Below are 26,287 nucleotides of genomic sequence, written 5' to 3'. Positions count from 1 at the left end.
TACATGGAGATGAGCTGACTTGAGCAGATTTCCATGATCCTTTTCTTAGTTGTGGGGTCCAACATTTCACCAGTCCAATAAAGTTCTCCCCTGTATTATGCCCCTGTTCTCTTTAGTTCATCACTAACCTTCATCACTTTGCAGCACTTGTCATCAGAGGGAACAGAGCAGTTGACTGATCCTCCATCTATTATCATCAGCCTTATAGTACATAGTATCCTAAGGCATTGCAAGAATTTCCTCATGCTCACTAAGAACAAACTCCTACTTAAACCAAAGGAATTTATCTGTCAGAAGTGTTAATACTTAACTAAACTGAATGTGCCCTTCTCTCAACCAGTAGCATGCAGTGAGCGTAACACTGTCATGCCTCAACTAAAAAAATATCTATCCAAGCCTCCTAGAACTCCTAAATCTAGGAATCCTCAACTCTGTCTCCTGCATCCAATCAATAATCAGCAGGTCTAAGCCAACACACAACATGCTCTGACACTGCAAAAACACAGCCACAAATGAGGGTCGCATAACCAGAAGACAGAACCTAAAGGTTGTAGTACCCAAGGGCAAACACACAGATGCTCCAGTCATATGCTAAGCAAAGACAGAGTAATAGTTAGCAGCACCTCAGGTGACAGGATCTGCAATTTCACTAGGGCCTTCAAGTTCCTTCACCTGACCCTTGCGCATGTAGGAGTGAATGACTTGAGATGTACCTAGTTGAACCATATGAAGAGGGACATGATGAACTCTCAAGAGTATGCATTTAACCTGGGTGTGAATCTAGCATTGAGCAATATTCTGCCATCACCAAGAGTGATGCCTCAATACAAGAAGAAGAAAAAGATAATTGACTTTAATTATTGGCTCAGCTACTGATATCATTCTAAGGGGATTCAATATATATCAGCCTGGGGGGAGATGAGTGACAACCCCAGCTGTTTTGCTAAGGATGGACTGCATCTTTCTCCTCATGCCAATTTGTTTCTCCTCCATAATGCCTTTTTTTATGCAAGGTCAGTTTCCTCAAATTACCTACACAGCCAATCAAAATCAAAATAATATTAAGGTGACACCGCTCAATGCTAGAAGCCTTAGTAAAAAGTGGCACTTCTTATAGCCAGTCCTAACCCTGCAAAATAGAAATATGTGCATTGTAACTGAAACATAGTTTCAGAGCAGTGAAAGCACCCCTACAGCACAGGGATTTATTGCCTACCACTCATTCAGATCCAACGCCAAATCTGGAAGGTGTAGCTGAAGGGGGCTGTGTCTGTGAGCCTAAGAAACTATTTGATCTCCAGACTCATAATGCAGGACAATGACCTTGAATTCCTCCACATCTTTCTTATGATAAGCATAACCCACTACCACATTGTTGCCAACTACCATATTCTCCATGACCTCAGTGAACCATGAGACATATCTAAACAAATAATCATTCCTCACTATACAGCCCAGCACTATCCTCTTGGGTGACTTCAACTACCCCTTCATTAATTGGGAAACCTATATTACCACAAATAAGTGCACACCAAGGTTCTTGGATCTCCTTAATGACAGTTGTTTAGTACAACTAATCCAAATCCAATGAGGGGCTTAGATATCATCAACCTAGTCTCCATATGTTCAGGAACTATTGTTCTGAAATCACTGGTCAAATCTGATCATCCTGCAGTAACGCATACCTTAAGTGCAAGTCCTGAGTTACCTCATAATTCCTCCATCTTCAGACACTACTCCAAGGCAAACCTACTCCAACTAACTGATGATCAGATCAAATTCAAGCACCCTCTTTACCCTGATGACCCAACATAACTTTTCGGTTGGTCGCTTTAGGCTGGATCACCCTGTCCGCTGCATTTGAATGGATGTGAGCAGTGTCGCAGTGGTTTTGCCAGCGCCCCAACCTTCAACCTTCCAACAGCACACAATGCACGCACACCTAGGGCCAATTTAGAGTGTGATGACCCAACATAACACACAGCTTTAATCACAGATAAGCTTTATGTCTACCTCCAGGCTTGCATGAGGCCCAAGTCTCCATAAAGCTTAAATATAGTACCAAATGTAAGAACAAGCCCATTTTTCAGAACGCTAATATTAACAAGCTATACAATAAGATGAAGAACCTCATGGCTCCTAAAAGCAAAATTAATACCCCATCAGCTAGAGAAGAACTCAGAAATATAAACAAAAATCAGTTCCTCCAAAACTAAGCATGAATTGAGAATTGCCAACCCACACTAAGAGTAACTGCAAAGCCTATGGCTAGGCTTCTATAGGCCCTAGGGCTGATAGCCTAGTACCAACCTATGAACCTATGAACCAATATCTCAACAACCAATCATGTTACACGCATACTGGCAGCAACATTTTGTTCATCCAGCTAAGGGCTTTCATATAAGGCTGGATTCTGTCTGTACCACTTGGTAATTGAGAAAATTAGCAAAATATGATATGTATGACAATATAAATAAATGTTATATGAACAACGATTAATATCTCTTTAGCTCCTGTAAACAGTGGACAAGTATTAAAGCAGTTGTATTTTTCATGTGACCTTTCTATTTAGCTCCTGTAAACAGTGGCCAAGTATTAAAGCAGTTGTATTGTTCATGTGACCTTTAAAATGAAATATTTCAATAACTTGTAGGTAACATAGTTTTGGAATTATTAATGTAAATACGTATAGGCAATATTAGATGTCTACAGGCGTCAGTAGGATGTAACTACAGAAACAGCAGGAGGTGTCAATAAGCTTTAATGAGTTAACTCACTGGTTCGCATAATTGACTCTCATGGACTGGCACTCTAGTTGGCAGATTGCCAAGGTACTACTGACAAATGGTGATAATATACTGGAAATACAAAAACTGTATCTGCCTTCAACAATTAAATGGTATTACATGCTAACTTCTTAAATCCAAACTGAGAAACAACCAGAAGTCATTTGACCACTACTTTATTCACAATAATCAGGAGTGGCTTTAGGTCAACTGGCGCCCTAGGCAAAAGGGCTCCACGGCGCCCCACCACCACACTAGCTGGTGCCCCCATCCTGGTCTACCTACACCAAATACTGGAAAAGCGCCCCTACCAGAGCGGTGCCCTAGGCGGCCGCCTAGTTGGCCTATGCCTAAGGCCGGCTATGACAACAATTGAGCACTTTTGTGTGTGTGTAACATACACTTCTTCAGAACTGAAAACAGTTACAAAAATTCAGTTTAAATAACCCTCCAATAAAATCACATGACCCATGAACACACCTAAAAAAAGTTATTTCTTAAAGACATCTTTCTCCTACCCTAAAGTATGTTGAATATATATAAAAGAAAACACACCCTATTACATCACAAATATGTTATACACACTTTAAAATATATATACAGTATATTGATTCAAATATAGTGAGATATAAGCCTTAAAACACAAGCTATAGATAAAGACTCATTCAATCCTGGGGAGAGGTGACATTTAATTTCAGTTGCCAATGCAACTCCTTACATTCTACCATATCACGCCACGACCCTCCCAGCAAGTTTCGATGTATGGTGTTGATACCAAAAAATAAACAAACATGATCTGGATGTTTTTGTAAATAACTATACAAAGCATTTGTAGTTCTCATATGTTTGATATCATAGATATGTTCCTAGATACAGTCTTTAAAACTATGAATGGTCTTTCCAGTATAAAACTTGGGCACTCTTTACATAATGCTACATATATCACTCCCATTGATTTACAATTACAGAAAAAATGTGTTTTAACCTTCGTGCCATTAATAAAAGCTTCATGTTTCTCTAAAATATACTGGCACTGGTTTCAGGTACCACACTTATAAGCACCCCAAGCCCTTTCACAAACAGTAGTATACAGTGTATCATCAAATTCCAACATATTCTTAATACATTTAGTTTTTCTAGTGACAAATACTGGTTTAGTCCCCAAAATATCAGCAATCCCTTCAAACGCTCGAAAAATGGACTGTTAGTGAAAGATAAATGTGATAAAAGCAAACCAGGGCCACTGATTTACAGTTCTCAAAAAAATAAATAAATTCTGTTTTCATGAGATGAAATCCAGGAATTATACTTGTGAGTCTTTGGTATAATTTTCGGCCATTACAATGATTTAATTGTAATTTTTAGTGCATCTGTATATATGCAACCTGAAACAAATTATATGTACAGAACACTCAATAATTCACGCTGACAATATTGGAAGTAGAAAATACGAAGAGAAATGCAGGTTGTGATGAATGAGTTCTCTAGGGGAAAATGCCAAACTCCATGTAAAGCATGCATTTTCCACTAATCAGTGTTAATTTGGGGTTTACCAGTATTTCCCCCCAAAAAATGGAAATTCAGGGTCCCTGGTCAGAACAGCGCAGGATTATATTACACATATTTTTTTTTAAAAACAAACTAAAATTATCAGCACAAGCAGAAAACACTTAGAAGATATAAAGAAAATATAAGGAAAAGGTACAGGACAAGCTATTCATTGATGAACAAACACGTGTTATACAGAGTTGGGAAAGAAAAAAGCAATAAATCAGAAATCAATATATTTTGGAAAATATTTATGAAAATCTCATTGAACATAACAAAATGCATAATGGATGGAAGTATTAGAACAGACCAGGATCTATGATGCACTATCGTAAATAACAAGATAAGAATCTCAGCAAGGCAAAAGAAATTCGAAGATACGTAGATAAATATAAAGGAAATGGACAACATAAGCAATTTATTGATAACCCCAAAAAGTTTTACAGAGAACTGGGAAACAACGTAAAAGGAATTAAAAGACCACAAAAAAAAAGAAATAGATACATTTTAGAGAAGTATTTATGAAGATCCTGTGGAACATAACAATGATGCTAAATGGATAGAAAAATTAAAAGAAAGAATAAGAAGTTTAAAGGTACAGGATATGAAATGGGGTGAAGTAGCCAGAGAGAATGAAACAAAGTTAAGAAAAGCCTCTAATTGGAAAACCCCAGGCCCAGATGCAGTACCTAACTTTTGGTTAAAAGTATTAACATCTTTGCATGAAGATTCAGCTGGGAGTAAGAGCTATTTATATGTGCACCCTGAACAGACACCAACCTGGATAACAACAGGAAAAACGATGCTCCTACTTAAGAGTGAACCTACAAGTTACCCTAAAAACTATAGACCAATAACTTGCCTTCCGACGACATATACTGTAAACTATATACTGTAATTGATGCCAACAGAGTTTATAGTCATTTAGAAGAAAATTCAATTATGGCAGTAGAACAAAAGGGCAATAAAAGAAAGTCATATGAAATGAAGGATCATTTGTTGTTAAATAAAGTCATTATGGAGAACTGTAAAAAGGGGAAAAATCTAAGTATAGAATGGATTGACTATAAAAATGCACTTGATAGTATCTCACATTTATGGATAAAAGAGTGCTTAAAATGCACAAGATACACCCTACACTGATCAACTACTTTACATTGATCATGAAACAGTGGCAGATCACTTTGCAATTAAGCCATGATAAAGGACAAATTATTATTCCAGGGATAAAAATTCAAAGAGGGGATATTCCAGGGTGACTCTTTGTCACCACTGCTACTTTGTCTTGCCCTTAGCCTGTTAAGCTGTCTACTTAACAGGTTACCCCATGGCTATTGATTCCTAGAAAACAACAAAGTGCAAAGACTTCTCATCTTCTCTTAGTCAATGATTTAAAAGTGTATAGCTCATCAGATGAGGAACTGAAAGCACAAGTGTGAGTTGTCAAAAATTTTTCAGATGATATAAGAATATCATTTGGTCTTGATAAATGTGCAAAAGCAACCTTTAAAGCAGGAAAACTGCAACATCAAGAAAACATTAGTTTGGGACAGGAATGTGATAGAAAAGAACTTAAGCAAGACGGAGTGTATAAATACTTGGGAACCGATGAAGGATCAACAATAAAACATGAACAAATAGGTTCATAGGTGTGTACTAGGCTAATGGCCCTGGAGCCTTTACAAGCCTAGCCCAAAAAATTTTCCCTGACACCATGTCAACCGATGTTAGTTCACAGAGCCTCTATCCAGAAGGGCAACTGGAGTGATCCCTGGGGTGAACTTTCTGTTACCTACCCACTCGTCGAGATTTCTCTTGAAGAGTGCCAGTGAGGTGCTCTGCTTGACATGAATGGGAAGCTTATTCCAGAGTATGGGCAGTCTTTGGAAGATGAACCTGTCCCTCCAGCATGTTCTGTTGATTGTGGTAGTGAGGTTGTGGTCTCTGGAGGGAGTAGTGTGGGTGGGATTGGGATTTCTTTAGCTGTAGCATTTCAAGTAGGGCTGGGTCAGACATGGCTTTGTAAGTCAAGCAGAGATCACTTCTGAGTAGACGATAAGAGACTGAGAACAGCTGAAGTTTCTTGAGTCTGTCCATGTAGGATATGTGTTTAAGGCCTAGGATCCTTTTTGTGAGGTACTTTTTTGGCCTCTCCAGCTGTTGTAGGTGTCTGGTCAGGTACATGTCAAATGGGGCATTATATTTGATGTTTGGTCTAATGAGGGATGAGTAGAGAGAGATGATGACCTCTTTCTTTCTGGATGCATACCCTTTGGTTATAAGATGCGCCATGTAAAAGGACTTTCTGACCACAGTGACAACATGGTGGTCGAAGGTGAGGTGGCTGTCGACCTGGGTGCCCAGATCTCTTATGACCCCTTCAGTGTTTAGTGGGCTCCCATCAATGTGGTAATTCATGGGAGATAATTTCCTTCCAAAGGGAATGATAATGCATTTTGTGGCATTAAGCTTAAGGCCATGGTTCTGACACCAGTCGTTGGTCTCATAGAGGCCCTTTTGTAGGATATCTGCATCACTTGGGGAGTTGATAATGACTCCTAGCTTGCAGTCATCAGTGAACTTGGTCAGCCAGAGTCCCTCTGTGTTGGCCTGGACTTCTGAGAAGTAGATGCCAAACAGGAGAGGGCCCAGGACCGAGCCCTGTGGGACTCCACTCATGACTGATCAACAGACTAACTTGGAGTCTGCAACTTTCTCTCTGTGCATCCTGTCTGTGAGCCAGTTTGCAACCCACCTAGTGATATAAGGATCAATGCCTAGTTTGGTGAGTTTGTCAATGATACCAGAGTTGGGGATGGTATCAAAGGCCTTAGCCAGGTCGAGGTAGGCTGTATGCACTGCCTTACCCTCATCCACAGCCTTGGTGAATGCCTCAAATAAGTCAACCAAGTTCAGCAGGCAGGATCTCCCCTTGATGAAGCCAAACTGTGTGGGGTCAAGAGTTTGGTGATTGCCTATATCTTTGTTGAGCAGGTCCATGATGATGTGCTCCATAGATTTGCATACCAGACTCATTAGGCTAATGGGGTGGTAGTTCCCTGGGTCTGTAGTTGCTCTCCCTTTGTGGAGAGGGATGACTGTAGCAGTGCACCATTCATTAGGGACAAAGCTTGAGGTAAGGCTGTGATTGAACAGGGCACACAGGTGTGGTGCCTGTTTGTTTTGTAGTTCATGTAGGATGCAGCCAGGGATATTATCAGGTCCCATGGATGCTGTATTCTTGGCTTTGGACAATGCAGTTTTTACCTATGCCACAGAAATGGTGGGTACCAGGCTTTCTTCTGGTATTGTGATAAGGCCTTTGGGGGGGGTAAAGTTGGCACTGAATCTGTTGGCTAATATGTTGGCTATATCTGTTGGCTTGGTAGAGGAGTTATCATTGTGCAATAACTCGAAGCAAATCTGAGTATTGTCTTGGTGGTTCTTGATATAACTATAGAAGGCAGTGTGGTTGTTTTTGGTGTCAGCTGCAATTCTGCCTTCATAGCTGGCTTTAGAGGATTTGATAAGGGATCTCAAATTTTTGTTGAGTCTGGTATGGGAGTTTTTCTAGTCTTGTGGCTTCATTTTTTTCTGCAACAGTTTCTTCCTTTTGTTGTAGAGTTTATTGATGGCTGAGGACCACCAGATTGGCTTCCTTTTTTTGGAGGAGAGCATCTTAGTTCTATTTGGTATGGCGAGATCATGCATTTGTGTACATGCTCGTACAGTGCATTGGTGTATGATTCGGCAGCCATGCAGCTATTTTCCATTGGCATGGGTGCCGAGAAGTTATCCACCTATGTTTTTAAGAGCCCAAAGTCAGCTTTGGAGAAGTTTTTCAGGGTGCTCACCTTAGTGGGGGATGTGGGTGAGATGGAGATTTCCACAGTGATCATTTTGTGGTTGAATTTAACCAGGGAGGAGTTGACTATAGGTGTGGAGCAACAATCTCCCATGTTGGTTATAACCAGGTTGAGGATGTTGCTTCCTCTAGTGGGAGTCACAATGAGCTGGTCCAGGGCATTGGGACTGATAAATTCCAGGAAGCACTGGCCTGTACAATGGTACTAGAATAGTTTTCCCTGTTGATGGAAGGTTAGTTGAAGTTGCCCAGTATGAGAGTATTGGACTGGACCTTGATAGATTCCAGGGTGCTTAGGAAGTTGGAGTGAGAGTCAAGGGACATGGTTGGGGCTCTGTAGCAGGCTATGACTTGTATCACCGTCTTACCCAGTGTTAATTGTACCTGAAGTATCTCAGATGCATTATGCTGGGCTACCAGTCTGAGGTGTATGTATCCTTTATGAATATGGAGACACCACCACCTTTGGAGCTTCCAGATGTATTCTGAGGCCAAAAGGTATGGAATGAGTTGTAGCTTGGGAGTGCAGGGGTGCTTTCTGCTTCTTTAAACCAGGTGTCCGTTACAGCACAGATGTTGGCATTCTCCATTTTGAGGAGAGCTTCAAATGAGTGCATCTTGAGATTTAGACTTCTAGCATTGAGCAGCATGACCCTCAGATTGCATTTGTTTGTAGCAGTTACGGTGGAATTTTGGTCTTTGGAACACTGCCTAAAAAGGCACTATAGGGGTGGCAAGAGCCTTAGCCAGTAGCTGGAATCCCAAGGGTGACAGATACAAATGTGAACAAAACTTAGTAAGGAATACTTTAAAAGACTTAAATTAATCCTGAAAACAGCGTTGACATCTAGGAACAAAATTCAAGCTATAAACCAATTTGCTCTTCCTGTCCTAACTTACAGTTTTGTAGTGATTGACTGGCCCAAAATGTCTCAGATAGATTAGACAGGAAAACAAGAAGGATGCTTCATGCTCACCAAATGATTTATAAAAATCAGTGCATACCAAGATTGTATATTCCCCATTCCAAAGGAGGGATGGACCTCCTTGAAATTGACTACATGTACAGATTTGCAATCATGAGACTGCACACATATCTGCTGACCTCACAAGACCCAAACATAGTGGAAGCTTTGAAACATGAGGAGAATAAATCTAAGATGATTTCTCTGCTTAGTCTAGCAGAAGCATATCGACGTCAAGAAGGAATGGAAATCAAACCAGAAATAGATAAAAATCAGGCAGCAACTGAATGTGCCAAAAAAACAAAAGAAAGAATATAAAGTGAAGGACCAAATGAGAAGCCAAGAAATGCCGAAAATGTATAACTACAGTTGCGAGTATAGAAAACTTCTGGAAGAACCTCATGTTGATCAGGATAGAACACAGGAATGGTTAAAAAGAGGCGAATTCAGACCAAGAGATGAAACGTTCATATTGACAGTACAAGACAGTGGACTACATACACATTGGTTTACAAAGTCCATTGAACATGTGGGAGAAACAGACAAATGCAGGTTTTGTAAAACAAATGGAAACAGTTGCACGCCTCATTGCTGGTTGTGACATAATAATGGCAGAAGGACTGTATACTGAAATGCATGATAATGTGGCAAGACTGTTGCACTGGGGATTGTGCAAACATTGTGGTATTGAAGTGGCTGAAAAACACTGGAAACATGAGCCACAAAGCATCATGGAAAATGATGGTCTACATCACATGGGATCACCCATTACCAACAGTTCAAAAGATAGATGCTAGAAAACCAGATATAGTGGTCCATGAAAAAAAGACAAAAGTAGCATTGATCATTGAAATTGCCATACCCAGTGATTACAGTGTCTTGCATACAGAGACACAAAGTCATAAAATATCAGGATTTGCAGGCAGAAACAAGAGAAATGGAAGAAAGATACCCAGACAGTTCCAATAGTAGTAGGAGCAATGGGTCTCTTAAAAAGAATCTACAATCATACTTAGATATGTTACCAATACATGTAACCCCATATGAATTGCAGAAGGAGTAATTACTGGGCACATTGTGGGTGCAGCGAAGATCATTTCTGTCTGACATCAAAGATTTAAACAATACTAATTTCATGAACTTTAATAGTACTTTGACTTAGGAATGGGGTCCAGTCCCGTCATGGTATTATAAACCCAGAAGACTTGGAGAAATTTAAATAGATAGAAGAGTTAAAAGAAGCAGTAAGAACTGTTAATATAGAGTTTGAAGAAATAGAAAATTTGAGACAAAACTGAGAAGGCTTCTAAATGGAAAACTCCAAGTCCAGATGCAGTATTCAACTTTTAACTAGAAGTATTAACATCTTTGCACAATGATTTAGTCCTGAGAAAAAGTTATTTAAATGTACACTCTGAATAGATGCCAGCCTGAATACCCACAGGAAAAAACATACTTTTCCTTAAGAGAGAACCCACAAGTCATTTTAAGAGCTATAGAAAAATAACTTATCTTCAGAGAATAGGCACCCTATTGAAATGTCTGCACATGTAATGTTGAGTAAGTGCTAACACACCAAAAAAAAGACTGAAAATGAAGGTGGTGAATGACTAACAAACAATGCTGTTCTCCTTGAAACCTCTTTTTTTGGTAGGGATGCAAGTCCATCACACCCTCAAGCATATATATGTCAAATGTAAGATCATAATACCTTGGAGAAAAGTAAATATTCAGAGAAATCGTAATCTCAGACTTGCTATATTGATTTCTATTTTTTCAGCCATTCACTCTCCGCATTTTGGGACTTGACGAAGTGGATGTTTCCCCAGACAATACATAAACTACATACGAGAATTAAAACCAATACTCAAGAGCATGTGACCATGCTAAGCAAGAAAACATTAAAAGGCACCATAAAGGCACATGTGTTCAGCATTTGCAGGGAAAACAAACATCACACAACCAGCTGAGAATTCACAATAATTTACTCCTTGAGTAGAGTATGAAACAGTAGGTCAAGTGCTTTCATCCCATACATTCAAAAGGACTTCATCAGAACCAAAATTATCTGAATCAAAATGGTTTCCCTAAATACATGTCTATGTCACATGATCAAACAGATACAAAGTGTCACATGACCAACCAAGTAAAAAAAAGATTTAAAGGGCCACTAGAAATAAACATACTTGTGAACTAGGTGAATAAAAATCAAACCAAAGCAAAGCAGTTAATGTAGATACATTACTAATTACATAATTAAAAGTTACATTATAAAAATATATTATTGAACAACCAAAAATATACATTATGTAACATAATACAAAAAGTATCTAATAATAAGAATAAAAACAAAAAACATATACAATAACAAAAAGTAATAATAAAATTCTACATGAATCTACTTGTCCAAAGCCAAAAGTAATCATAAGAATTACTGCTCTTAACTTTAAAACTGAGTTGATTGAGATATGATCATTTAAACCAGGAGGTGAAAAAGCATTCAGTTTTAGTTGCCACATCAATGCCCTATATTCAGTCCGTGTCTCCCAGTGTCCCCCTTTTTTATCGGATGTCTCTTCTTCAACAATACCAAAGTAAAATTCTACGAAATCAGCACAATTCAAAGAGTGTTTATATAGAGCTTTATTGCTATTGTTTTTAAAATATCACAGCAGTGTTCATAGATTTATTTATGAAGAGGTATTTCAGATTTTCTTGTATAAAAAGCACTGCAGCTGGAATAGCTTGCAAGGTAAATCGCAGCTGTAGAAGAGCAACTAACTTTGGTGAAATAGACTCAAGCAAAACAGTAGTTGTCAGGCTCTAAATATTATTTCTTAAGATTACAGTTATACTGGTGACAAGCAACACATTTATGCATCCCCTTTGCCTTCTGGGTACCGATGAGAGTATTGTGATTTATGTTCTAACATATGTTTCAAATTTTTACCCATTTTGTAAACAAATTAGGTTCATCACCTAATATGTGAAAAATATGTTCATTACTTCTAAAAATATTCCAGTTTCTTCTAATGACACCCTTAATAAGATCTGAATCACTGTTGCATTTTAACACCAGTGCCCTAGTAAAATTCTTTTTTTTTTTTTTTTTTTTGTGAAAAATGTTTTTATTTCAATTTTAGCATATAGTCATTGTAAATAAACACTTACATAAGAGTGATAAAATAACAGCAATACATTAGAAAGTATACATAAAATAACAATAAACTATGTACAAATATGCCATATGTCCATCATTAAGAGAGGTTATTGTTATCAAACAAGGATGTGATCAAAAAGGGATTTCCAGAATTCAGTAAAATGGGTGTGGGATTTTTGAGTAAAATTTAAATATTTATGAGCAAGGAAGTGTTTGATAGCTAGGTGTTTGAATCCATCCCATGTGAGTGAGGTTCTGTCTTTCCAATGGAGTGTAATATAGTATTTGAGTAGGGAGACTAGTGTTACTATTATACGTGCTTGTAGTTTAGATAGACCAGTTGGGGGGATATGTAGGAGAACAAATTTCCAAGATAGTGTTGTTTTTTCATAGCCCATCTTTTCAAGTTGAACTCTTAATGAGCACCAGAGCTTGTAGGAGCACTTACAGCTCCAGAAAATGTGGAATAGATCACCTTTGTGGTTATTGCAGTGGAGGCAAAAAGGGGAGGTTGAGGGATAGATTTTATTGAGTGTGGTTGGAGTAAGGTACGTGTTTTGAAATATCATGATTTGTGTATATTTATACTTTTTAAGGAGAATGAGTTTTGAAGTTAGCTGGATCAAGGTCTTTCCAATATTTAGAGAAGATCATATCCGTTTGAGTTTTGATTGAGAGAACAAATTTGTAAGAACTAGATATCATTTTCTTATTTAAAGATAGAAGGCTCCATAAAGTTTTACAGGTTTTAATGTCATTGGCAATTATGATGGGGTCTTCTATAATACAGCAGCAAAGGTCACAAATTTGCCTTATAATGATTGTATAACTTTTGAGGAGATTCCCATTTTGGCAATAGTATTATATTCAGTAATAGCCCTTGTAAAATTCTTGTTAGAGCCTTAGTTTATAGTTGTTTGGACCTGGTGAAGCTGGTTAGAATAAGTCTGAATTTGAATGCCTGTACCCAGAAGGGGTTTATATCTCTTTCCCCACTCCACATTGACCTCAGAAGCAATTGTAGTGACCACAGTATTAGGGTATCCCCTGTCCAGAAAAACTTTAGCTAATATGTCCATCTCCCTAGAGAATAGCTCGTAAGTGGAACATATTGTACCCAACCTAACAGGTTGGCCCTTGATTATATTCTTTTTCAAAACATAGTGGTGATAACTCTTATAATACAAATTCATATTCAAGAATGTAGGTTTCCAGTATATAGTAGAATCATAAAAGTTGATGTTCTTGAGAATACTCACATCTAGATAGTTCATGGATGGACATATCATCCATTTATTGCCTGCCTTTGTGAGATATTATTTGCTTAGTTTTTATTTATATGGAAGTTTTCATACTGGTTTGGAGTGTTTATCATTTATCATTACTGATGGTTATTTCAGTGAGGCTCCCTTTCTTTTCTGGTACACATTTTTGTCGCAAGTCTGATTTTCCCTAAAACGTCTGATATTTTTTATTTCTTTTTTTTTATCTTGGATACTAACACTTCCAAGCCTACTGTTAGATGTCTTAGGTATATTTTTTATCTTCTTTGCCTATTTACTGATGTATGTCTTGATCATGTCATCTTCACTCTTGCTTACATCTTATTGGCTGTTTACTGCAGTGTCTCACCAAGTATCTTCTGCATGCTGTCCCAAATCCTACCAAAATACCAGCCTATCCTTTCTTCTCCCCCTCGTTAATTATCACTTTCTAAACTATGCTTTAGTCCTTCCCATACATACATCACAACATCCCCACTTCTTTCTTTTCCCTGACCTTTGTATATACTGGGAATACTGTATTATAATCATCATATCCCACTCCCTCTATAAGATAGTCTCCTTTTCTATTATGCATGTAGCATATGTGAGTTCTTTTACAAAGAGGACATGTAGCTGATTTGTTTGCAAGCTTCTGGCACTGCAACATCATATCATTATATTTTTTCCAGTTTTCCACTACCTACAGTATTTCTCTTATAATTTATTGCTTTTGATATTTATCCCCTGCACCACTTCTGCATCCTCTGCAAAGATTTTATTCCTCTGTCCTTTCAAATTAGTTTAAACATTTTGATGTCATAATTAATTTTCAAAAACCAGCTATTAGTACCTCCCTAACATCCATGCTTAACCACAGGTGATTCTTGCTATACAGCTTTTAGTTCTATAGTGTAAAGCTTCAGCAAGTAGTTATATTGTATCCCACTAAATGCATTGATTCACTCAGACATCTGATGAGTAGATAGTTCTAGCCTTCTTAATATTATCTGTAAATGACACCAGTAGCATTTCTAAAATGGCCATTTATCACCCAATGGGATGGCAAATTCTCCTTCCCTCTTTACAGCTCCTTCCTTTACAATCTCTGTTCATTTTAGCCCTACATGTAGACTCACATGAGGAGAGTTGCAGTTTAGTTGGTGTTGCCAGGACTTTATTTGCTTTTCCCAGCATCAGACCTGACACAGTCTCAGTTCACAAATTAGTATATATATATATATATATATATATATATATATATATATATATATATATATATGTGTGTGTGTGTGTGTGTGTTTGTATGTGTGTGTGTGTGTGTGTGTGTGTCAGGGTTCATAGGTAAATATGCAGTCCTGGGGACCATTAAGGACTCTAGCCCAAATTTCCAAAGCACTGTCTGGTTAAGTGACTTGCTCAAGATCACATAATAGGCAAATGAAGGCTGAGATAATCATACCCTGTGCCACAGGAAGTAGTATGTCAATGGTGCGTAACTTTAACTCACTGGACTTAACTGGTAGGTATCAGGGCTCCTCCTCTGTGCCCTTTTTCTGTAGAGATTCCTATCTTCCATATAATTTATAGATTCTCCCAATTATCTTTTTATAGGCATGTATTATCATGTTCAGCCTACCAACACTGACATTCTCTGCACCATGCATTTTCCTTTTATGCAGCCGATCAGTTAGCAATCCATTTAACTAATATATTTCATTCTTACTTTATGTTCCTGTTTACCTTGTCTTCTGGCTTAACACCACTTTCCTCACTGCACTGCCTTTCATTTAAATTCCATATGACTCTTTTCCTATTTATATCCTGCCTCATGGCTAAATCTGTCTCTCTTTCTCTCACAAACACACACACACACACACACACACACACACACACACACACACACACACACACACACACACACACACACTTTCCTCTCCAAAATCAGCTTGGTGCAGTCATGATTTCATTTGTCATGTGATTGCACTGGTTATTTAAACAAAAATGGAGCCAGTGTGTGTAGTGCTGATGAAGTTCTTAACAGACTAGAACAAAGGCACTTAACTCTTGTGATTTATTAATTTACATGCAAGAGATTTAACTGGACACAAATTCAAATTGGTTCTTGAGAAGCACCGCGTTTTTTTGGATTGTTTGTTTGATTATGCTGTCAAGCATTTTTTGATTACTGATTTTCAGTACACCTAATATGTCCTGTCTTGCCCATGGCATTCATGTTTTTCTATGTCATATGTTTTCTGCTCAGTTTTTCTGGCAACGACTCGCTTTCCCTCTGGATCCTTTAGCTGCATTGTATATCCATAGCTCTCATACAATTCCTATTGCCTGCATCCATTCAGTTCCATCCCATTCCTGTTCCCTGAGTTGGCTATCCTGTTTCCTCCTTAGCATTTCTATAAATACTCCAGTATGAGGAATTCTGCTCAGTGATTTACCTCATTTTCTTTCTGCCTAGTTCTTATATAGCTAGATGGTCTGTTTAGTTCTCTGTAATATGCTTTCCCTTCTGTTTCTCCTGCCACATGCAAAAATCTCTATCAAACAGGAAACAAAGACATGTGACTTTAAGATTCATACCAAATGTATGTACAAAGCTATGTCCATGGGATAAATGGATCAAGCTTATTCAAACTTCTAATTGTACATGAGTGCAACAAATACAGTTCTTGTTTTATTAGACCAGACTGCGATTGATAAAAAAATATAGTTGATATTTATAGTGAGCCTGAGAATAAACTATTTAAATTAATTACTTATGGACTTTGTCCCTTGGCCTTTTGTAGTTGTTGATGAGCAAATGTAAACTTTTGGGGAATTAGCCTTCAAGTTTTAATCTATCCATTAGTAAATCTATTCAGTTCTTCAATATTTCATGTTTATTTTTATTTATTTTAGGAAAGTAAAACATTTGGCAGTAAACAAATTATAACTTTATCTAGTAAGTATACTATTTTAGTCCATACCTCTCAAGTGTACCTCATTATGAGGAACATACCTCATTTGGGGTCTTAAATAGTTCAGGTTCCTCGAAGTTCCTCAAAGTTCCACATTGAAGGAGTCAGTCACACATTCAGTGTTAGGAATTTTTTTTAAGTGAAATCCATGGTAAATAGAAATTAATCATATTAATTCATTAATGGATCTTCTTTATAAGTAAAACCAGCATATTTTAACCATCCTATGACCTTCCTAGCTGAAGTTGTTAGTAAGCCATTAGTATGTGTTCCACATTTTGCCCATTTGTTCCACATTATGAAGGCGAGTGTTCCTCATTTTGGAGATGGAAGGTTGAGAGCTATGTTTTAGTCTGATAAGGCTGCTGCTGCAACTTCTCAAGGTGTCTGGAAGATTCATTCATTCTTCTGCTAGAAGGTTCTTGGCAGAAAGAAATGTGATGTCTCCGACTCAACATGGAATCATCCCTGGTCATGGCAATATTTTTACATTTCTGTTTTATTATATTTTTTCACTGCAAATTTATTTAGCCTTGGACAATAGTGAAGCTATTTTGGCTTATTTATTTATTTTGCAGGCTTTTCAATTAGATGATCATAGTAACATACCAAATTCCATGAGTGATGTGGGCTTTCACATACATTGATGGGTAAGTCTGACAGATAATTAAAATGTGGGAATGTTTTTGTAGATATTAATGGCGTTTGCTGTCCTTCCTTCCTTCCCAGTTGTCAGGGATGTATTTCAGGATTTATTTGAATTCAGGAAGAGTAATTAGAGTGATAACAGAATAAGTGGATATCAAAAAAGTGATAAGCCATGGGGAGGGGAAGTCATAAGACAGAGAGTAAGAACCATAGAAGTGACAGAGGGAAATGACCAAAAACTGATTTCTTTACTTCTGTCTGACATTAACAGAAGTACATCTGCACATCATCTTTTGGATAGCGATTTCAGTATATGGACCAAACCCAGACTGTCCATCTTGGAGATAGTTCTTTTAGACAGAGAAATGTTACTAGCAGCATCCCAAGGGGTTTGGATCCTCTCATTTTCATCATTCAGTTCTCAGAATGAAAAATCTGACATCCCAGGTCTATGGAGAACAAAGTTTGAAGATGACTGCAAAATGGGTACTGTTGTCTATTCACCTCATGACACTCAACCTTTCCTGCATAGCCTGGACCTGACCTACACCTGGTATACTAACCATGGCTAAGATTAAATGCTAAGAAGTGTGGCATAATCACCTTAAGTAAGACCTCCATCCCTTCCTCTTACCAGGTCATTAACATTCCTCTTAAGATATACTCTGTTACTAAAGGACTAGGTATCTATATTGACAATGACCTCTCTTTTAATAATCACATATTAAATGTGACCATAAAATCCTACCTCCTTGACCAGCTTATATGTTGTGGCATAGATTCCAGGATGTCCTTGACTACCTCTACTCTTCCCTCATCAGACCCATTATTAAATAAAAAGGTCTTTAGTAGCCTTTTTTCAGCGAACCAACATTTGCTGGTGCACAAATGTGAAATAAGAATGTACCTCTCCAAGCATCTTGTACAACCTTAAATGCCCCAAAGATTCTAGAAAAACATCTTGTTAAAGTTAGTTAAGCTATCCCAAAAGACTAAAATGTATATCCCCCTATATTCAGTCTCTTACAGACTCCTGAGAGGCAGTATTTACCTAGCATTTCATACCATGAAAAAGGTACTTTTCAAACTGCTTCACCTTCATAGATCAAGGAACTAATCTAATACCCACTCCAAGGATATAACCCTCCACTGTTAGAGCAGCAATACCTGTGACAGGATGCTAACCTACTGCATTTGTCACCTTTAGAATAGACATCCTCTGCACCCTAAACAGCACCTCCCTGAAAACCATTATAGAAAAGCTTGACAAGTGAATAAATAATTGTAAATTCATACCTAGTATTAATGAGAATGATTTCTTATCCAGACGGAGCTAGTCTACCCTTATCATTACAAAGGCAATGTGTCTCAATGTGGTTTTCCATCCCTAAGTTAGAATAAACCTGTAAAACTGTGGATTTATAAATTCAACTGTTCCATGTTTGGACCTTTCATTATGCTTCTTTTTACACTTTGGCAAAATGTTTTGTGAGTTTATTGCTGCAGTCAGCAGCGTGCATCCTTATCCGCACTGGTTGGTTTGAGATTCTTTCTCACAAAGATGGCAGCCAGAAGCCACATAAATTACACTCTTATGAAATCTTGTTTTTTTACAGCCTAGGCATGCTTGCGTCTTTGTACTGTTCAGATATCGCACAAAATATATATCATAATATATTAGCAAAAGGGTATATTGAGGTGCTAACCTTGAGCACAGTCTCTTTAGAACCATAATGTTGGGAAATAATCCCCTTTTTAATAGTTAAGTGCACTGCTTGCTAATATAAATCTCCACAAGCCAAAACCAAGAAAATGCAGAAGAACTAGCAAATAATTTACCATTGCTTGGGTCTACCTGAGAGTATCAAAACCCGAGATGATCAAAGACCACATCATCGAGATGAAATGAACAAAAACCCAGTTCATCAACAGACCAGATCAACGAATATCTTCCCAGGGTAAGTAACCTTTTAGCCATGAAGGTGAACTTTGCTCTTTTCCCAACTGTAGTGTGATCCTGGAGTTGGTATATTTAGTTAGGGGGGTATGGGGGTACACACACCCACATTTGGGGTTGTTGGGGGCATAGCCCTTCACCTGGATGGGTTAAGAATGGTGCGGTTTAGATTTTGTGTGTTATTGCCTGAGTGATTACTTACCCTGGGAAGATCGTCGTTGAGGTAGTCTGTAGATGAACTGGGTTTTTGTTTATTTTGTCTCAGTGATGTGGTCTTCAATCATCTCGGGTTTCGACATCCTGAAGTAGATCCCATTACTTAAGATATCATAAATAAATTACATTCCAAGCCTGCACTATACCACTGCTTGCTCTCAGGTACCTTAAAACTCACCAGGTATTCCAATAAATAATCCCATGAGGATCCCAGAATATAAAAAAAAAACACTGCATTATTTCTGCAGCACCTGATTGAATGCAACACAGTCAGTAATAATACGTCCACGATAGATTTAATTCTGTGTGACTGCTGTTTATGTTAGACAGCAATAAAAAGTTTAATTTCTCCTTAAGATGATGATTAAACTATACTTACATTAATACCTTGGATGTGGCAGACATAAACAGTAAAACACAGCCCTTCCGATTATACTTCATTTTCCAAGAAAGCTATCCTTCCCAGGCTTGCGTTTAATGTTATTTTTCTCTATAGCTCTTTGATTGCACACAGTAGTGCCAAGCTGTGTTTAACTGGCAGAGACAAAGGAAAACATACTTTCCATATGCATAATAAATAGTTAGTACTGCAATGCTAGCTCCTAAGCCTGCCATATAAATGTTATCCTCTTTTATTAACAGTTGCTTCTTTTTTAATAAAATTACTTCCTTTCAGCTGTTTCATATAGACAGTGGTGGTTTTCTGTGCTGACTAAAATCTCCAGAACAAATGCTGATGTCTGACACGATATTTCATGAAAAAAATTGCTACAGCTTTGATGAAGTTTCAAATATATATCAATCCTTTTGACAAATTACTGATATCAATAGTTCTTTTGCATGCATTATTATTTTATGTTATTAAAATTCTTTCCATGTGTGGATTTCAGCATCATTTTTTCTTGGTAGATAATCACGATTGCATTTTTATTTTAAGCACAGCAATTACATAAAATGAAAAAAAAATAGTTTGATCTATGAAATCTAGAAAGGCTCACCCAGACTCTGCTACACTTTGCTGTGAAGGAAAGGTTAGTTTTCTTTTTATTTGTTGTATTTATATTAGTTTATTGCCTTTTTATATTTTGAATACTGTGATTTGTTTTCTTTACCTAGTGTTTCACTTGTATTCTGCTTTTAACTGCATATTAAAACTTCAAAAGAGACCACAGCTCTGTCTCTTGTGAGTCAGGCAGAAATTTTTTCCCACCCACCCAACCTGTCACTATTCTGTTATTAAATACCACTGTCTTTCTAGTTGCCTGCCCCTTATGTTAATTTGGCCATGTATCTCATTATTTCCTCTCTTCTTTCACTGGCTTGTATGAGTAAGCACAAAATTATCATTTTGTGAAATCACTCACCTTCAACTATTTAAATTTATTGGCCATCCTACTGTACTCCATAGTACCAGAATACAAAAGTGATCATCCTCCTTTTAATTTATCTTGCTGTTTTAAAAATAGTGACTCTCCACTAAAACATAATTTTTTAGACAGGCAAAACTTAAGTTACCTACTTTCACAATTAACTTCTCTAGTGCACACTGCAGTGTTTAGGATAAACCATTTTTTTTCATCTTACCTTTAAGCATCACTGTGACAAGCACTTGCTCTAATACCTGCTGGAAAGCACTAGGAAGCCTTAAACTGAAACAAACACTCAATTCTCCTTATTAATAAGGAGAAATTAATCATAGGCACTAAGCCTATAATTGCAAAGTACCTTGCTAAGGGAAGAGAAAACAGCTCCTGTACTTTTCAAAAAAAGCACCAAACCAGGCATGATCCAATTGTCAGCTTCTGGTGATTTCTCCTGTCTACCTGGTGAATCTGGGCATATTTGGGCAATGCAGCAGTTGCCTCATGTACACAGACAACCCTCTCCTCCTACCACCCAACACTACAACATGTGAGAGATGCACTTACATAGCCAAATTGGGAACAAAGCTCTCTCCACCCAAGATTGTGCTAGACAGTCAAGAGAAGGTTAATACCTGCACTACACCTCAAGCAACACATAGCTCTTCTAAACTCTCACCACCAACACCCACTGATAACAACACTAAATCCACATGTGCAGAGGCCCTTAACTGTAACCTGCCCAAGCAACAAGGACCTCTGAAGCTGAAACGCAAACAAACACCAATCACAACCAAAGTGTCACATAGCTCACAAAACCAGTTTGCCACCCAGCAACAGCCCCTAAGGCAAAACAACGTACCTAACACTTTAGTCATAGGTGACTCTATAGTCAGGCACACTGATGTCCCACTCACCAGGCTGAAAAAGAAGAAAATTACAGTCAGCTGCCTGTCGGGTGCCAGGATCCGCCACATAACACATGCACTCAAGTCACTCCACAACAAGTACAAATATGACTCTGTCATTGTCTATGTTGGAGTAAATGACTTCAGACGTACCTCCCTGGACTACATGAAAAGAGACATGGAAGAGCTCTCGGATCATGTGGCCCAGGCAGGTATGACCCTAGACCTGAGTAGCATCCCGCATTCATCCAGAATGATACCACAATATAAGGACAAAATGATTGACTTCAACAATTGGCTAAGCTTCTAGTGTCATTCTAAGGGGATCCAGTATCTGTCTGCCTGGGACGACATGATCGACAGACCACGATGCTTTGCCAGAGATGGTCTGCACCTGTCACCCCTGGGATTCAGGCTACTGGCTAAGGCTCTTGCCACCCCTATAGTGCCTTTTTTAGGCAAAGTTCAAAAGATAAAACTACCACCATAATGGGTACAAGCATGCAAAATCTGAAGGTAATGCTACTCAGTGCTAGAAGTCTAAACCTCAAAATGCACACTCTCGAGGCACTATTAAAAATGGAGAACATTGATATCTATGCAGTAACTGAGACCTGGTTCGAGGCTCCAGAGAGTACCCCTGCAATACCAGGCTACAATTCTTACCACACTTTTCGGCCACCAAACCAGGATCGAAACACTAAAGGTAAAGGAATGTCCATATCACCAAGGATATTCACACCACCAGGCTAGTTGTCCAACACAATGCGTATGAAATTCTCCAGGTGCAACTAACACTAGGTAAGACTGCAATCCAAATTGTAGCTTGCTACAGATCCCCCTCCATGCCCCAAGATTCTCACTACACCTTTCTAAACATACTGGAAAATATTAAGATACACCCAAACACCCTAATACTGGGTGATTTCAACTACCCTGCCATTAACTGGGAAAACTACTCATGTACCAACACCGTTGCCCAATGGTTCTTGGAATTCATAAATTCCAATGCCCTGGATCAACTAATCCATAGTCCCACCAGGGGCTCCAATATCCTAGACCTGGTAATTACCAACATGGGAAATCGATGCTCCACACCTATGGTCACCCCCTCATTGGTCAGGTCAGACCATAAGCTAATCACCCTTAACATCCACATCCCACCCCCACTCCCCAGTAAGGAAACCTCCATAAAGAACTTCTCCAAAGCCAACTTCATGCTACTGTAGTCAGAAGTGACAAACTTCTTGACACCCATGCAGACGGGAACTGAAAGTTCAACTGCTGAGTCCTACACTAAGGCACTGTATGAGCACATCCACTCATGCATGAAACATGCCATCTCAAATAGAACCAAGATGCTCTCCTCCAAAAAAAGGAAGCCAATCTGGTGGTCCCCTGCCACAAACAAACTTTACAACAAAAAGAAGAAACTGTTGCAGAAAAAAGAGAAATCCCACAATGCAAAAAATTCCCTTACCAGCCTCAGTAAGAAGCTGAGATCCCTCGTAAAATCCTCCAAACCTAGTTACAAAAATAAAATTGCCAAAGATTCCAAAGACAACCACAAGGCATTCTATAACTATGTCAAGAATCTAAATGGCAATCCCCAGATCTGCTCTGAGCTACAACAGAATGGCATTAAATATACTGATCCCATCTTCACCCCCCTCTCACCCCTAAATAGCTCATCTCAATTCCGGAAGATTGCCAAATTCCAATAATAACAGCCACAGAGGTAAAAAATGCACTCTCCAAAGCTAAGAATACAGCATCCATGGGATCAGCTGACATCCCGGGCTGTGTACTACATGAACTACAAAATGAACTGGCACCTCATCTAAGTGTCATGTTTAATCATACCCTCACCTCAGGTTTTGTGCCCGCTGAGTGGTGCACAGCTACAGTTATCCCACTCCACAAGGGGGGATCCACCTTAGATCTCAAGAACTACCGCCCCATCAGTCTGATGAGCCTGATCTGCAAGGCCATGGAACGTATTATCATGGAACTTATAAACAAAGATATTGGCAACCTTCAAACACTGGACACCACCCAATTTGGGTTCATGAAGGGCCGATCTTGTCTCCTAAACCTGATTGACTTCTTCGAATCAGTCTCCAGAGCCGTGGATGAGGGTAAGGCAGTCCGCACTGCCTATCTGGACCTTTCCAAGGCCTTTGACACCATCCCCCACTCTAGAATCATAGATAAACTTACTAAGCTGGGCATTAATCCCTACATCACTCGATGGGTTGCCAACTGGCTTACTGACAGAACCCACACTGTAAAAGTAGCTGACTCCAAATCCAGCTCCAGACAAGTGGAGTACCTCAGGGTTCAGTCCTGGGACCGCTCTTGTTTGGAATCTACTTCTCTGAAGTACAGGCCAACACTAAGGGACTCTGGCTAACAAAGTTCACAGATGACTGCAAACTGGGAGCCATTATTGAATCCCCAAATGATGTGGATACACTACAAAAGGGCCTTAAAGAAACAAATGCTTGGTGCCAGAGCCATGGACTCAAGCTCAATGCCAAGAAATGTATAATTATCCCCTTTGGGAAAAAACATGTACCCGTGAATTACCACATTGGTGGCAGTACACTAAACACCGAAAGTGTGATAAGAGACTTAGGGAATCAGGTGGACAGTGGTCTCACCTTCAATAACCACATCGCCACAACAGTCAGGAAACCCTTCTATGTGGCACATCTCATCACTAAGGGCTTTTCATCCAGAAAAAAGGAGGTCATTGTCCCACTGTACAATTCCCTCATTAGACCCATTATAGAATACAATGCCCCATTTGGTATGTACCTCTCAAGACATCTGCAACAACTGGAAAGGCCTCAAAAATACCTTATTAAAAGAATCACAGGCCTAAAGCAGATGCCCTATGCTGACCGCCTTAAAAAACTCCAGCTATACTTTGTCACATATCATCTACTCAGAGGCGATCTCTGCTTAACTTACAAGGCCATGTCAAACCCAGAGCTGCTGGACATGCTACACTTAAAGAAATCCCAATCCCTCAGAGCCACACACTCCAGGGATCTAAACCTTGTCATCACAATAATCAAAACATGCTGGAGGGATATGTTCCTGACCCAGAGACTCCCCAGACTCTGGAATAGACTGCCCATACATGTCAAGCAGAGCACCTCCTTGGCCCTCTTCAAAAGGAACCTTGACGATTGGATGGGAGAAAGGAAATTCACCCCAGGGATCCCATCAGTCCCCCTGCTAGACAGTGGTCCAGGGAAGCAAATAGTGTGGGAAGAAATAGCCAGGGAATTGTTATGGCTAGGCTTGTATAGGTCCTAGAGCCGATAGCCTAGTACCAACCTATGAACCTATGCATGTGACAATTTTGGTTGACAAAAAAGTGCTAAAGACCTCTTTTTTAAACACCTTTATTAAATTATCACTTGTGACTTAGGCAAACATTCATTTATTTAAAAGAAAACAAATTATATTAACATGCTCACAGTTACAAACATTATACATCACATATATACTTTTGTACAATATAATCAACCCAACATTATATCAACTGGTCAATTCCTCCCTTCCCTTAAACATCATTACTCCTCCAAAAACATTATTCTGCATGTATTGTTCCCACAATTCACATTCTTCTAAGTAATTTCCTCCTACCCTTTTCTCAAGATCACACTTTCAGTTATTTTATCTCTGTTACAATATTCAATACTTCATATACGATAAGTTTAGATTTAGATTTCCATTTTCTAGTAACTACTTTTTTTGACAGCCAACAGAATTAAACTTAACAAAGCCTTACTATGACTAGAGAATTCAGGTCTATATTAGAACACCTAACATTCAAAATGTCGAGTGTTCTAATATCAAACCCTATCAATCGAAAATTCAAAACATCGAATAGTCAGAACAGCAAATTTTTTTCCTAGGGAAAAAATTCACTGTTCCAAAACACATACACAGAACACAAGCACACCAAACAAACAGCAATCCATACACATACACCTAAACTCTTACACTTAACGCTACACTAAACTATACATACACCATTATCCACTTACCTTAACCCAAACCCTAACCCTAAGGTCCGTCACTATCACACAGTCACCTCACCCGTGCCCTAACCCTAACTCACCTACCCTGCCCTAACCCTCACGTCCACACAATCACACACTTACCTGACCTGCCCCCTACCCTAACTCACCTAACCCGCCCTAACCCTCACGTCCACACAATCACACACTTACCTGAACCTGACCCATAACTTTCCACCAGAGCGCTGAAAATACCGAAGCAACAGAAACGAACAACCAAATTCTTTCCCTAGGAAAAAATTTGGTTTTCTGTTTCTTCAATATTTTTAGTGCTCACTGAAAACGGGTCGATATTAGAACACTCGACATTTTGAATGTTCGGTGTTCTAATAAAGACCCGAGAATTCAGATCCTGTATCCTAGCTCAGGACATTTTTTTTTAGTTACACCCATTTGTTCACGTAGCATTTCTGACAGAATACTCTGTAAGGAATTTTTAAAGTCTGCCAACTCAATACAATCCCAAAACCTATGTCCTCAGTTATCGCTTTCTTTCACATTGCATCTCCAACATTTCCTATCTATCTGAGTAAAAAATT

General features: G+C 38.7%; 1 protein-coding gene across 1 annotated transcript in view; it reads right to left on the bottom strand.

Moving 5' to 3' along the window:
* IMPG2 (interphotoreceptor matrix proteoglycan 2) overlaps window positions 1-26,287 on the bottom strand; it is a 1,485,782-nt gene that overhangs the window by 879,940 nt on the left and 579,555 nt on the right. The window lies entirely within an intron of this gene.

Source organism: Protopterus annectens, chromosome 5.part0 (assembly GCF_019279795.1).
Source record: "Protopterus annectens isolate FY-2018-M chromosome 5.part0, PAN1.0, whole genome shotgun sequence".
NCBI lineage: Eukaryota > Metazoa > Chordata > Ceratodontiformes > Protopteridae > Protopterus > Protopterus annectens.
This window is presented reverse-complemented; position numbering and strand designations above follow the sequence as displayed.